Genomic DNA, 13,339 nt, shown 5'->3' on the forward strand with positions numbered 1-13,339 from the left:
ACCCTGCATAACTTGCTCCTAGTGAGGCCATTCTATGTTCCAATGGCTATTACTATTGTACTCTAACAGCAATACCTAAGTGCTTTAATACATGCTCACTGCGCTGAATGCCAGCCACAGCTATCTAATCACTGTTTGACCTTTCTGTGTACTTGAAATTGCTTATTGTCACTACCAGACACAGCATGTAAAAACGTACTGTTAGCCACGGTGCGCCCCATTTGAAATTGCCTGCCGATTGCAGATATTGTGTGTTCCACTGTCACAGCTAATTGCTAACTATTGTGAAACTACCCATTGCCCACTGCCAGCCACTGTGGGCCCGCCGAAATAGCCTGCCTGCCAAACCTTTGTGTGACCTGCTGAACTAGCCAATTGTCAGCCACTGTACACCCCTTAAAATTGCATATTGCCGGATACTGTCTGCCTACTTGAAACAACCCATTGTAACAGCCTACTGCCAAATATTGTACACCCCTTGAAGCAGAACACCGCCAGCCATTTAGTTGCTTTTATACCAAAGCCGACATGGGACCAGCCTACCCTATACGCCCCTGCCCGTGCTGAGCTAGACTACATCTCCCACCTCTCCCACCCACTCTTTACAATGTGCCTTAACAAGACTCAGGTGGCCACTTTACTGCGACTTACCATACCTTTATTGTGCCTTACCATACCTGTTATTGCCATAATCATGTCCTCCACTAAAAACGCACCCTGTTCCACCATCGACAGAAACAGAAAGCTTTGAGCTAGATTACCCCGCCTTTACGAGCCTATATGCTACAACAACAAGGCCCCTGACCCTCAACACAAACCTACATCACGGTACCCTAAGCTATGCCCCAAATTAACTATATCTTGCAACAATACTACTAAACCTAAACTCATCCCAATAACAATCCAGAACATATCTAACACAACTATACTATCTGGAGCCTTGATCAATGCCAGGTCCCTAGTGGCCCACGCCACTGAAATAGCTGATACCCTTGACCTCCTGGTAGTCACCGAATCATGGCTGCACGAAGCAGCAGGTCCAGCACTCTCTCTAGCATTTCCTAAAAACTATCAAATAATCAGAATGGACACACCTAATAGTAGAGGAGGTGGTCTGGCCATTATACCAAAAACCAATCTCGCTCTAAGACTACTAGCTCAACCACCCCTCAAACCATGCAAACTTCTCACAGCCAAATTGCCTATCTCCAATTGCCACACCTTAACCATCTACCTAATATATAGGCAATCTGGCCCCATTGGAACCTTCAAGGAAGATCTATCTAGCCTCTTAGCCAGTAACATAAAAGAAACCTCTCAAATCCTACTACTCTGTGACTTGAATCTAGGATTTAATGACCCTGATGACAAATCAGCCCAAGCTATAGTCACCACACTTGCTGAACACAGCCTAACCCAAAAAGTTCTCACCCCGACCCATAACAAAGGAAGGACTTTGGACTGGGTCGCCACCTTGAACTGTGACACCACCATCACCAAAACCACTTCTCAACACTGGGCAGACCATTACCTTATCGACTTTAAATTATCTCTTAATAAACACATTAGCAAAGAGAAAATTATGGCTCCACCCCTGCCCACTGGAGCAAAATAATATATAACTCCTGACAATCTCTTGCCACTACTGATGCCAACCATTAATGCTCTTTCTGATATCTTGCATCCCGAGCACATGGTAGAAAGCTGCAATAACGCTATGAAGTAAGCACTAGACATTATTGCCCCTCTAAAACTCCAAAAAAGTAAACAACAAGCACACCTAAATGCCTGGTTCACCCCCACTTAAAAGAATTAAGAATGCAAAAAAGGAAACTAGAAACTAAATGGTACCACACCCCATCTGAAGAGAACAAACTGAAACTTAAACTCTTTGCTAATAACTACAAAAAAGAAATTTTACTCACAAAAAAATATCTTTTTAATGAAAGAATCTGCAATTCCAGATCTAACACCAGGGAATTATTTGCTCTCCTAAGGGAGCTGGAATCCCCACAACATAGCCAAAGATAAACTATGGTGCACCAGCATCCAAAACGCTCTAACAAATAAAATGAAAACTCTCCAAACCAAAATCTCCTTAAAAAAAGACTCCCTAACTCACAACGAGTCACCTCTCAACACCCACACTAGGACAACTAATCCACCAGGCCCAGATGCATTCAAATTCGCCAAAATCCCCACTCTGGAAACAGAAAGGATTATCGCATCCCTGTAACAGTACAGTTTGATATTGAGTAAATAAGACTCTGAGCCAATGAGTAGTTTGTATGGATTATCAAGAGAACCCAATTCTTTTATTAACATATGCTTTCTTCTTTTCTCGGTTTACTGGTAAAGGATACGTCTTCTCTCTGTCTCTCCAGATTCCTGTAAAAGGTTGCCAACCGAAATACTTCCAGGTAAGGATTAATTTAGTTCTTGAATGTCTTTTCTCTTTCTCCCCTGGTTCTTCTTCTTCTTTTCTCTTCCTTTACTTTTAACAGTCTCTAAAGGCGCTTCACTTTTCCCCTGATCTTTTCTCTCGATTCCTTTCTTTAAGTCTCAACTTGGTCTTTCACTCTGTTCTCCCATTTCTTCTGTTCCTCCTGTTCTTAAACGAATCTGGGTGGTTGTTGTGTGCTTAGCCAAGTTGATTCTTTCCTAACAACCTTCTTTTAGATTCCCCATATGTATATTCTTTACAACACTACTCGTTTCCTTTTTGGGGACAAACAAAAACTTTCTTTAATGACTCTTCCTGTTCCCCTCATGTAGGTTGTCCCCTTTATCCGGCAACACTCCACTCTATAACATAAAGGCTTGCAAAGTAGTCCATAGCGCAACGGCGCATGCATTTAAACTTCACACGGCGATAACAATCATCTTTTCCCAAGTTAACTTCCCTATCTGAAAGCGCAACGGCGCCAGTTTCACAAATTCTATAAGGCGACAACGATCGGCTGCTTCACATAACAAATCCGCTCCTCCAAGCGCAACAGCGCTGTTATATTTTTTTCTTCAGAACAAGTGGTGACACGTTCGCCTTAATTAAAAGTCTCAGCTCGCCTTCACTCTTCAGTGTTTTTTTTTGTTCAAGCGCTGACAACAAGGATCGCCTCATTACTTATACGACACCTCATCTCTCTTCTTGGCTTGGTCGCATTTATTTACAGCCTTCGTAGTGCGACAACGGTTTCATCGTCCTTAAGCCCCTCTTCTTCTATGAGCGCAACGGCGCCCTCAAACACGGATCTTCATTCATGATAACTTTCGCCAGGATTCTGCTGTGAAACCCCTTCTCCGCAGCTCATCAGCATAAATATCTTGACAGCTGAGATCTGTCAAACACCTTGGTATTTCACATCTAATACGCCCAGCTGTAACGGTTTTCCTCTGCTTCGCCTGCTCCATCTGCTGTCCCCTAGCAACGCCAAGACCAGTAGTAAACACTATAAAAGGACTACTCTTTCTATTAAGCAAGGTTTCCTGTACATGTCACTGTGCAAGTACAATTACCCACTTTGTCACAATTCCTCAAACCATCCAACTGTAAAGGCGATAGCTGCCCAGCCCAGCTAATCAAGGATGCTACCAGGGACTTAGCCCCCTTCGTAACCAAATTGATTAATGCATCCTTCTCCTCCAACACCATCCCAAGCAATCTAAGAAATCTTGGGTTCTGCCTCTCCTCAAGAAGCAAACCCTAGACCCCACTATTCCCACCAACTACAGGCCTATCACCACGTAATTGTTCCTACTAAAGATAATAGTCAGAGTAGCATACCTACAAATTCAGCAATATCTTGGAACCAACCAACTCCTAGGTGCCCGCCAATCAGGATTCAGATCACAGCATGGTACAGAGACAGCCTTAATTGATCTCAAAGCACAGATTGACGAGCTCAATGACAAGGGAAACACTGCTATGCTATTCCTCCTTGATCTGTTGGCAGCCTTTGACCTGGTGGATCACATGGTCCTGTGTGAAAACCTGGCCTCGGCTGCCCACTTTTCAAACAAGGCCATAGCCTGGATCCAATCATTCCTGGACAACCGCACAAGGAGAGTATTCTCCACATTGGCATCAGCAGACCCCATTAAAATAACTTCCGTTGTACCCCAAGGTTCTTGCGTCTCGACAACTCTGTACAACATTCCCTATTTGACAAATTAGACAGACTGGTTGTCACATACACTAATTACGCTGATGATGCTCAGATCCTCATACCCCTTTCGGGCAATTTCGACTCTACTATGGCCTTGGTAAACAAAATATACCTCATCATTCAGGCATGGACGGCCATGCATGGCCTATGCCTGAATGATGATAAAACTGAAATCCTGCTCCTCATTTCCGACGCCAACCTAAAAAAATGTAACTCCAACTACTCGGCATTTAATATTGATGGCAATATTATTACAGTAGCCAAAAAAGTGAAAACATTAGGCTTTCACCTTGACTCAGCCTTGACACTAAAGAAACAAGTGAACTCATTAGCATCCTCTACCGCCTACACATGCAAGCTTATCAGGGCAAGTAGATCTTTCCTCACCCAAACCAGCTGCATCATTATCGCCAACGCCCTAATACTCTCCAAACTTGACTATTGCAATGCCTTGTATTTGTGAGCCAATAAATACATCACTGACAAACTTCAAACACTGCAAAAGAACGCCTTTAGAACTGCCCTAAACTTACCTGCCAAGGAACACATTTACAATAAAAGAAGAGAATACAAATGGCTCAAAATCTGCAACAGAATCTCACTTAAAACGGCATCACTCACCTTCAAATGTCTTAAACCCATCCTATCTTGTATTCAGAACCTGTATTGTTAGGAGTATTTTTGAATTGTCTGAACTCCTTATCCAAACCATCCTATCTTCCTCCTGTACTAGTATTGCTTAAACTATCTTTGTGCTGATCTTTTCTCATCTCAAGAAGGCGAGTTTCCTTCACAGGCAGTCATTCTGATATAGTGACTGTGTTCCTGTGTGATATTAATTTTGTTCATAGTCATCCTCTAGTGTAAGAAACTCTTTTGTCATTTTAAAAGTGCATTCCTGATTTCCATTCTTGCGCCTATCTTGAAAAAAACGGCAGCGACCAAAATGCCTATAACTCCCTTAGTTTTTGTGCCAGAAACATGTGCTTGTAGCTAACATCCATAGGTATAAACTGCACCTAGAACTGCATTCCAAATCCATACGGTTCTCCCGTTATCATTATAAAGTTTGCCGCAAATTTTCGTTTTGGGGAAATTCTTACACATGTAAAACAGCTTTTCATTGCTTCCGACTTGAATATTAAGATTTCAAATTGTTTCTTGGTATTAAATCATTGCTTGTGTTTATGTGCAACTATCCAAAGTGGCTCCCATAAGAATTTACATTAATTTCCGCAATTTTGACCATATTTGGTGTTTTTGCCCAGTCCATTCTAAGGTTAACTTCAAAAGCCATTCTGACAGCTTGACAGTCAATTCTGTTTTTTCTTGTGTTTGAAAGGGGGAAAGTGGGATTGATATTCTGTTGAATTCTGACTTTCCTGAATACCTGTTCTCTCCTCTTATCTGCTTACATTACCTATTGGGGGGTTGAGAGGTGTGCAGGGGGAACCTTTAACCACAGTGTTATCCGATCTGAAACCACACACAAGTATTATTTTATGTGCTGAATTAGTTCGCTCACAACTTACTCCTTGTGTATTAAAGAGATCATTCAGTGTTACATCAGCCCATTGGTGATTGTTGTGTACCTATCTATTAAACATATTGGTGATACATTTTAAATACATAAATAAATCTTTACCTTTGCAAACCAGCCTGATTCCTGGTTCAGTGTGACCGGGGGGGGGGTTCCAGGAGAAGGGCGTGATATGAGTGGTATATCGTTCAGAATAAAGAACTTTTAGACAAAAATAAATAAGGATTTCAGTTGTGCACTACATGCTAGGTGTTGATTTGGGTGTATGCCGGATTGAAATCACTTACAAACCCCAACTCAGTGCAGACATTGTTTTCAATTTATACAGGAGTTAGTCTTCTTACATTAGGAGGAATGCACCCAGGTAGTCCACTCCTTCACTGTAATTGCTTGTTGTGTTTTCAAGACGACCTGGAAGTGTCCACAACACTGTGAGGCTAACACTGACTTTTGCTGATGGGTCTTCAACATAACAAAATCCCTTGACGGTATGGTGTGGCAGGGTACTGTCTGCTGTTCTGGCAAGGCATCCTTACCTGGTTATAGATAAAACTGATTTAAAGAATTAAAGGCCTCACATAAGCAAGAAGTGTTTCATCATTGAGATGCATGTTAGTGTTAACTGACCAAACAGGTGCGCATCAATGGAGCTTCATAGGGTGTCCCATACAAGATTATGTGCAGATTAAGCGCTGCCTTCATGTGTGGGGTGCTTCGAATACTAAGGAATACAAGGGGAAGAGCATCAGGCTTCTTCAGCCCCATCACTTGGCATAGCTTTGCCAATTAGTTTTTTTACCTCCCCATTCTTCCTCACCACACCCCCTGCTGATTGTGGGTGGTGAGGACAGTGCAGGTTGTGAAGTGCATTCAAGGTAGCCACAAATTATTTGACCACATTGTTATTCAAATATGAGCCATGATCGCTATTAATAATGACAGGAATTCCAACCTTGGCACAAAATCCCATACCAGACATTTGACAATAGTAATAGCATCAGCTATTCTGCAAGGGTAAACTTCACCCAGCCAGGGAACACATCCAATACCACCATATGATATTGCCAATTATTGCAATAAGGAAGCTACAGAAAATTAATCTGGAAGTTAAGAAAATGTACCATAACGTGCTGGATGACAGCCCCACCCCCTGGGTGGCTGTGACTGTCATAATCAGTCTACTTTTTACCACATGTACTTGTCCATGATATATTCTTATAAGGTGTGAAAGTAATATATTTGGGCAGCCAACCGACACTGGTAATCTCTCCACAGGGAGTTCTCATGCAACTGAAATCCCCTTCTTAACCAACCATCCTTCTTACTTGTGGGTGTTTTTTCCTGCATCTGGGTCAGTTCCTCTAATATTCTATAGGGGAATTGTTAAGGTGTAATCTTTAAGGGAAGGATATACTCCTCCCGAAATTCTGTCACTGCCGCTAGGTTTGCCATTGAGTCTGCAAAATCATTGTGACAGTTGGTCTCATTATCTATGGGCTGGTGAGTAGCAGATTTAATCATGGCGATCTTTTCTGGGAGCATTATAGAATTTAAAAATACACTCACATACTGGCTGTTCTCAATAGGGGAACCCATGGATAAAAGAAAATCCCCTATGTTTACACATTTGACCATAGTCAGTGGGATACCCAAAAGTGTACCTAGAATCAATATACATATTGACAGATTGTTAAACAGCAAACTCACAGGGCAGAGTGAGTGCCCTTAACTCTGCAACTTGTGAGGCCATAACATGAGGTAGGCTCCCCCTCTTCAACACCTCCCCAGCTGTACACAACATATACCCCAAAACCAATGTGCTATTTTGATCCTGGTGACATGACCCTTCCATTATATAAATCAAGTCAGCACCAGGAAAACGAGTGTCAGACAAATCCTTTTGAGGTGTCACTAGGAAATAAATAATAACAATACAACCATGGGGTTCCATATCATGCGGTTCATCATTCTGTGGAGTGGATAGCAGATATGCCAGATTCATGTTAAAATGATGCCGGAAGAATTCAGCAACAGTGTACTGTATTTACTGGCAAATGACACAGACATATGTTGAGTCAATAAGGACACTACCAAGTGCAGAGCGGTAATCTCCAAAGGGAATCCAGAATTATGATCTCACACTGCTGTACCGCAAGCATGACTGCAGCAAATGATCGCAAACAAGATGGCATCCCTGCAGCAAGCAACTCCAGTTCTTTACTACAATAGGCTACAGGCTGAAGGTGAAACCCATGCTTCTGAGTTAGGACCGACAGGGCAAATCCATTTTTCACATGCCAGCACAGAATTAACCCTCTTTGACAATCAGACAAACCCAAGGCGTGTGCTTCTATCAAGCTCTTCTTCATATTTGTGAATGCTTCCACAGCTTTGGATAACATTACAATGGCTGTACTGTGTTGGCTTTGGTGTAGTGATGAAAAAGGTTTAACAATATAAGCAACAACCGCAATACACTGCTGGCAATACCCTTCCATTCCTAAAACAGTCTTATCTGGGTAACAGCCTGAGGACTCGGGATCTAGTAGGCTGCTTCATTATGAGAGGGTGCTATCATTTGATGTTTCAATGTTGTGTTGGACCTGAAGTAAAGTACTCTTTTCCTACACAATTGTAAGTTCCACTTAGATACCTTGTGATCTTTGTTAGCTAGTGCTTTTAATGGTACCTGAGTATCCTGTTTACATGCTTCATAGGAAGGGGAGGCAATTAATAAATCATTGATGTATTGAAATAACAGTGACTGGTCTGGAAACTAGACTTCATCCAAGTCTTTCTTCAACTGCTGGGAAAAAGTTAGATGACTCAGCATACCATTGGGGTAGACTTATCCAGATGTATTGAATTCCTCTGTGTGAAAATGTGAATAGATCCTTGTGATGCTGGAAATGCCTTATGGAGGGACCGGGCCGCCTAGTCCTTGTCTTATCAATTCTCTGTGTGATTTTGCCTTATGTTCTCTGCCACTGAAGTCCAGCCTGGACCTCTGGCAGTGCTGATCTTCATTTTATCTTTTAGCGAACAACACCCATGGTATACCCGTATGGAACCCATGGGGGGCTACAACCTTGTACCCTTTATGTGTGTTATTGGGCACCTGTGTGTTGCCCACGGAGCAGGGTATGTGCTGGTGACAGCTACATGCTGAATTAGCAGTGGCTCTGAGTGTCCTTCATTTTGGGATATCCAGGCACTGCCATATCAATCAATGTATTCCTATACAAAGGCAAGATGGCCACTGTGGCCTCTTAGTTTCTATTGCTTTTGACCTTGTTTCCCAAAGTCCTGGGAAGCCCTGACCCTGTCCCTTCCTCGTGAATCGCTGGTGGGTGGAAACACCATATATATCACTGTTGTTCCCTTTCCCTCTGACTGGCTGTTGGGTGGAAATACTATATATGGCTCTGGGGTTGCCTCCTGTCAGACTGACTGGAGCCTTCCCAGGTGTTGTGGGGGGTGGGACCTGTGTGAATGGAGTCGGGAGTCCATTCACATTCTCTGTTGTGTGTGTCTGGTTTCTGTGTGTGTGATCAATGAATGAGACAGCCCTGACTGAAACTGACATGAATGCAGTGCAGTGTGCTGAAAGTCTGGGTACTTGCCCCAATCCACATTCTTTGTTATGGGTGTCTCGGTGGAGTGAATGGCCGGAATGCCTGTGAGCCTGATTGGCTCTCTGCCTGCATGAATGCCCTTCTGCATTATTGGCTGACTGAACCTGGCTCAGCTAGAGTGAATGAGGGACAGATGTGTTTATCTGGGGATCTTTCACTTACCAATTTCTTCAGAAGCTAAAGTCGAAGCTGAAGCAAGAAGAAGCTGTTCCTTGAAGCCCAGCTGGAAGAAAAATATGCTGCCTCATTTCTTCAATGTAATCCAAAAGCTGTTGTGTTACCCAAGTACTGATCTATTGATGACCTGCAAAGGAGCCCTCTCCCCGGGCTATGAGGGACTATCATGCAAAGCTGCTGCTCTTCATCAAAGTATCCTGGAGGCCAGTTCTGAGGGCCTGCCATCTGGAGAAGGGGTCTTAGAAGTCTAGAAGGGGAGTGCCAGACATCTTGAGCCAGAGATGCCCATTGGTGTCGCGCAGGGTCCAGAGGTGTGTTTTGTGACTGCTCAAAGGCGCTGCAGTATACCACCCAGATGAGGGGTTACCCTGGCATAGTGCTGCTGGACACCCAGAAAGTTCCAAACTGCCTAAGAACATTTGAAACTATATCCTTGCTGTCACCACTGACAACATTGTCCTGCCAGAGAGAGCCCAGAGTCGTTGGGTGCAGTGGAAGGTCTGACGGTGTGTGTCCACCACCGGAAGCTAACAAAGATGTCCTGAGGATCCAGACTTGGTAAGATTCCAAGGTATACTCCAGTGGTCGTGTCCAGGTCACCAGAAGCTATGCAGATGTCAGTGCTGTGACTGTAGCACCAAAAACATAAACTATGCCCCTGTCCCCAGCAGAAGTCATCGAATGGTCCCAGGGGTCTTACTTTCATCTGCAAAGCCTTTAAGGAGCCCACAGCAAGTTTCATTTTCACAGGACTTCTACAGTCATAGCAATCTTAGACCAAAGGAGAGCATGGCGAAGAGTAAAACTGCTGCATTTCAGAAAGACTTTGATTACTTTTTATTGTTGAGCTCAGCATTCCATTGGCTCCTTCTTCCAAAGGGGGTCCATGGTCAGAGGGAATTGTCGAGTAAAGCCAAGAAACTCTGCCACTTCGCCTGCCAAGGCACCGCAGGTACTGTGATGAGGAAGAGCATCTTCCGGCCTCAGGAGTCGTCGAGGGGTCGCAGCTTCATCTTTGATCCTGTGGACTTTCAGGTACTTTGCTGTGGTATAACCTTTTAAAGAAAGCACAAGGTTATTGAACATTACTCCCTAACCTTTCCCTTACAGGATACCCAGGTGGGCGGATCCTCACTCAGAATTATTTGTATAGTCTAAAGAACGCATTCTGCCACTGTTCATACCTAACCTGCCTTTCTTTCCTATTCGATGCTGTTACCCTTACTTAAGAATCTGCCTGCCCATTTTAAACAGTCTGCAGTTAGTGTGTCTATTACTGGATTTCAAGTAATGCATGGTATCACATAGAATGTATATGCTTGCCATTGCTTGAATAAGTTTTCCAAGTACAAAGCGTTATTATTTATTTGTATATTTGGTAGAGGTAGTAACCTTATTTTATATGAAGAACCTGTGCTATCACCTAACATAGTGTGTGGACATTCCTTTGTGGGGGTTTTGGGGAACAATGTACTTAAAAACCCACCTGCATCACTTCCTGAAAACCTAAGCCTGGCTGCTTGCCACGTTTTACCAACTTGAGAACCTTGCAAGGGTGTTGTGTGTCTTTACCCTGCCATATATTGGGCAGAAGTACATATATCCCCCTCCAGTCTTTACAATACTGACTTTATTCATGTATTGTAAGGGATTTCGATCCGGCACTTCATCTAAGTCAATGCCTAGCGTGGGATGCACAACTGAAACCCTTAATTATTTATGTGTGTCTATAAATTCTTTTATTCTGAACGATGTACCACTTATATCACGCCCCTCTCTTTTAACCCCCCGGTCACACTGAACCAGGTCACACTGGTCACACTGAACCAGGAAGCAGGCTGGTTTGCAAAGTTAAAATATTTATTCATGAATTTCACAATATATATATCACACTGTTTTAATGGGCATACAATGATCACCAAGGCGGTGATGTCACATTACACCATTTCTTTAATCACAAGGAGTAATGATGAGCAAATATAATGCAGCACAGAATAATATTTTTGTGGGTTTGTTCAAATCAAAGCAATGTGATTACTATTTCCCCTGCACACCCCTCAATCCCCCCAATATGCAATATGAAGAGATAGAAGGAGAGAGAACAGGTTTCCGGAATGCAGAATTCAAGAAAATATATCAATCCCAATTTCCCCCCAGCAATCACCAGAGAAATGAGAATTGATTGGAAAACTTGTCAAAAATGGTTTTAAAGCTGGCTTTGAATGAATGGGTAAAACACTGAAAATGGTTTTAATTCACTGAAATTGTTGAAATACTAATGGGAGCCACTTTGTATGGTTTCAGACAAACACTAGCAATGATTAGTTTCTAGCATGAAATATGAAGAAGTTATGGACGTTTTCGTGGGGGTTATTTTTTTCAGATAATGTAAAACAAGGATGCGCTTTAAAATACAAATAAGGTTTCTTTACACTCGGGATGGACTATGAAGAAACTAACTACACGACAGCACAACCACCATACCAGGATGTCTCTGAATGGATTTTGCCTGCCGAGACACTTGCCTTCTTCAGATAAAATATATCAGCGCAAAGATGATTTTATCAATATTATTACAGAAGGACTATAGGATAAGAAAGAGAGTTCAGGCAGGACAAAAAGATTTCTAACAACACAGTTCTGGATATAAGATTTGATTTGGATAGGGATGACTATGGACAGTACATATCCTATACAATGGATACTCACTACCAAGGTTTTGAATGGAACCGTCAGGAATTCTGGTTCTGGTCAGGGATTTCTGGGACAGTCTGCTGGGCACACCGGACTGGTCTGGTTCAGCGATCAGCAACGCGCTGTGGACACCGCACGGCAGGACTGTACAGCAAGGCGCTCTGATCTATACTACACAGCATGAATGGACTGGATCTGCAATGGCACTATGGTCTGCACAGCACAGCACGTCACGGCACCAGAGTGGGTTTTAATCTGCCCTTCTGGTTATGAAGATAATTCTTTGGCAGGCAAGCAGTTACAGCACAGCCTGGCTGCTTCTTAGGTTTCCCCTTTAAGTTGAGGGATGGGTTCTGGAAGTTAGGCTCAGCTGAAAGTGGTTTAGCTATGCTCTGAGCCTTTCTGCTTGCAAAGTTTCTGTAGTCTGGAACAAGGAGTATAGATGGATCTCCTTCAGAGAGCTTCACCAAATTCGGGATGGTGGGTGGATCAGTGTGTTTTTCTAGGTCCTCAGGTCTCTATTTATGTGTTTGATAAAGGGATGGGTATGCTGAATTATCCTAGGTGCACCCCCTAGGTAGTCTATTGGCTAAAATCTGCTCTCTCCCTTGATTGGAGGAGAAAACAGTGCGTCACCATGATGATATGGTTTATCAGGCAAAACATCCTCGCCTTTGCCTTTTGCACATAAAATCTATTTTTGAAATAATACATCTTTACATGTGTACAATCTTTATACAAATAACATACATAGATCACATATTGTGTGGAGCAAACCCTCTTCCAAGTCTCATTGCTGTGAGATCTTGGGTCTGGATTTGGCATAATTTCACACTTTTTGTCTGTGACACAATATCTGATTTGTCCAGAATTTTGTACATATGTGCACATGATATCTGAGCATAATCGTATGATGTTTCATGCTTCTGACATAAATACAATTGCTACAAAATCAGAAATTTCACTTTGCCTTCTCAGAACACCACACAGAGTTCTGGGTCCTTTTAAAATGTGCAAAAAAAAATCACATTAACACTGCTACTAATTCTATAATTTTTACACATTTGCACAGTCCTTTATCAGTCTTTTTCAAAAATATGCTTTCTGTGCTTTGGGAATCAACAAAA

The sequence above is a fragment of the Ambystoma mexicanum genome, chromosome 5p (assembly GCF_040938575.1).
Source record: "Ambystoma mexicanum isolate Mex_15411 chromosome 5p, UKY_AmexF1_1, whole genome shotgun sequence".
NCBI classification, from domain to species: domain Eukaryota; kingdom Metazoa; phylum Chordata; class Amphibia; order Caudata; family Ambystomatidae; genus Ambystoma; species Ambystoma mexicanum.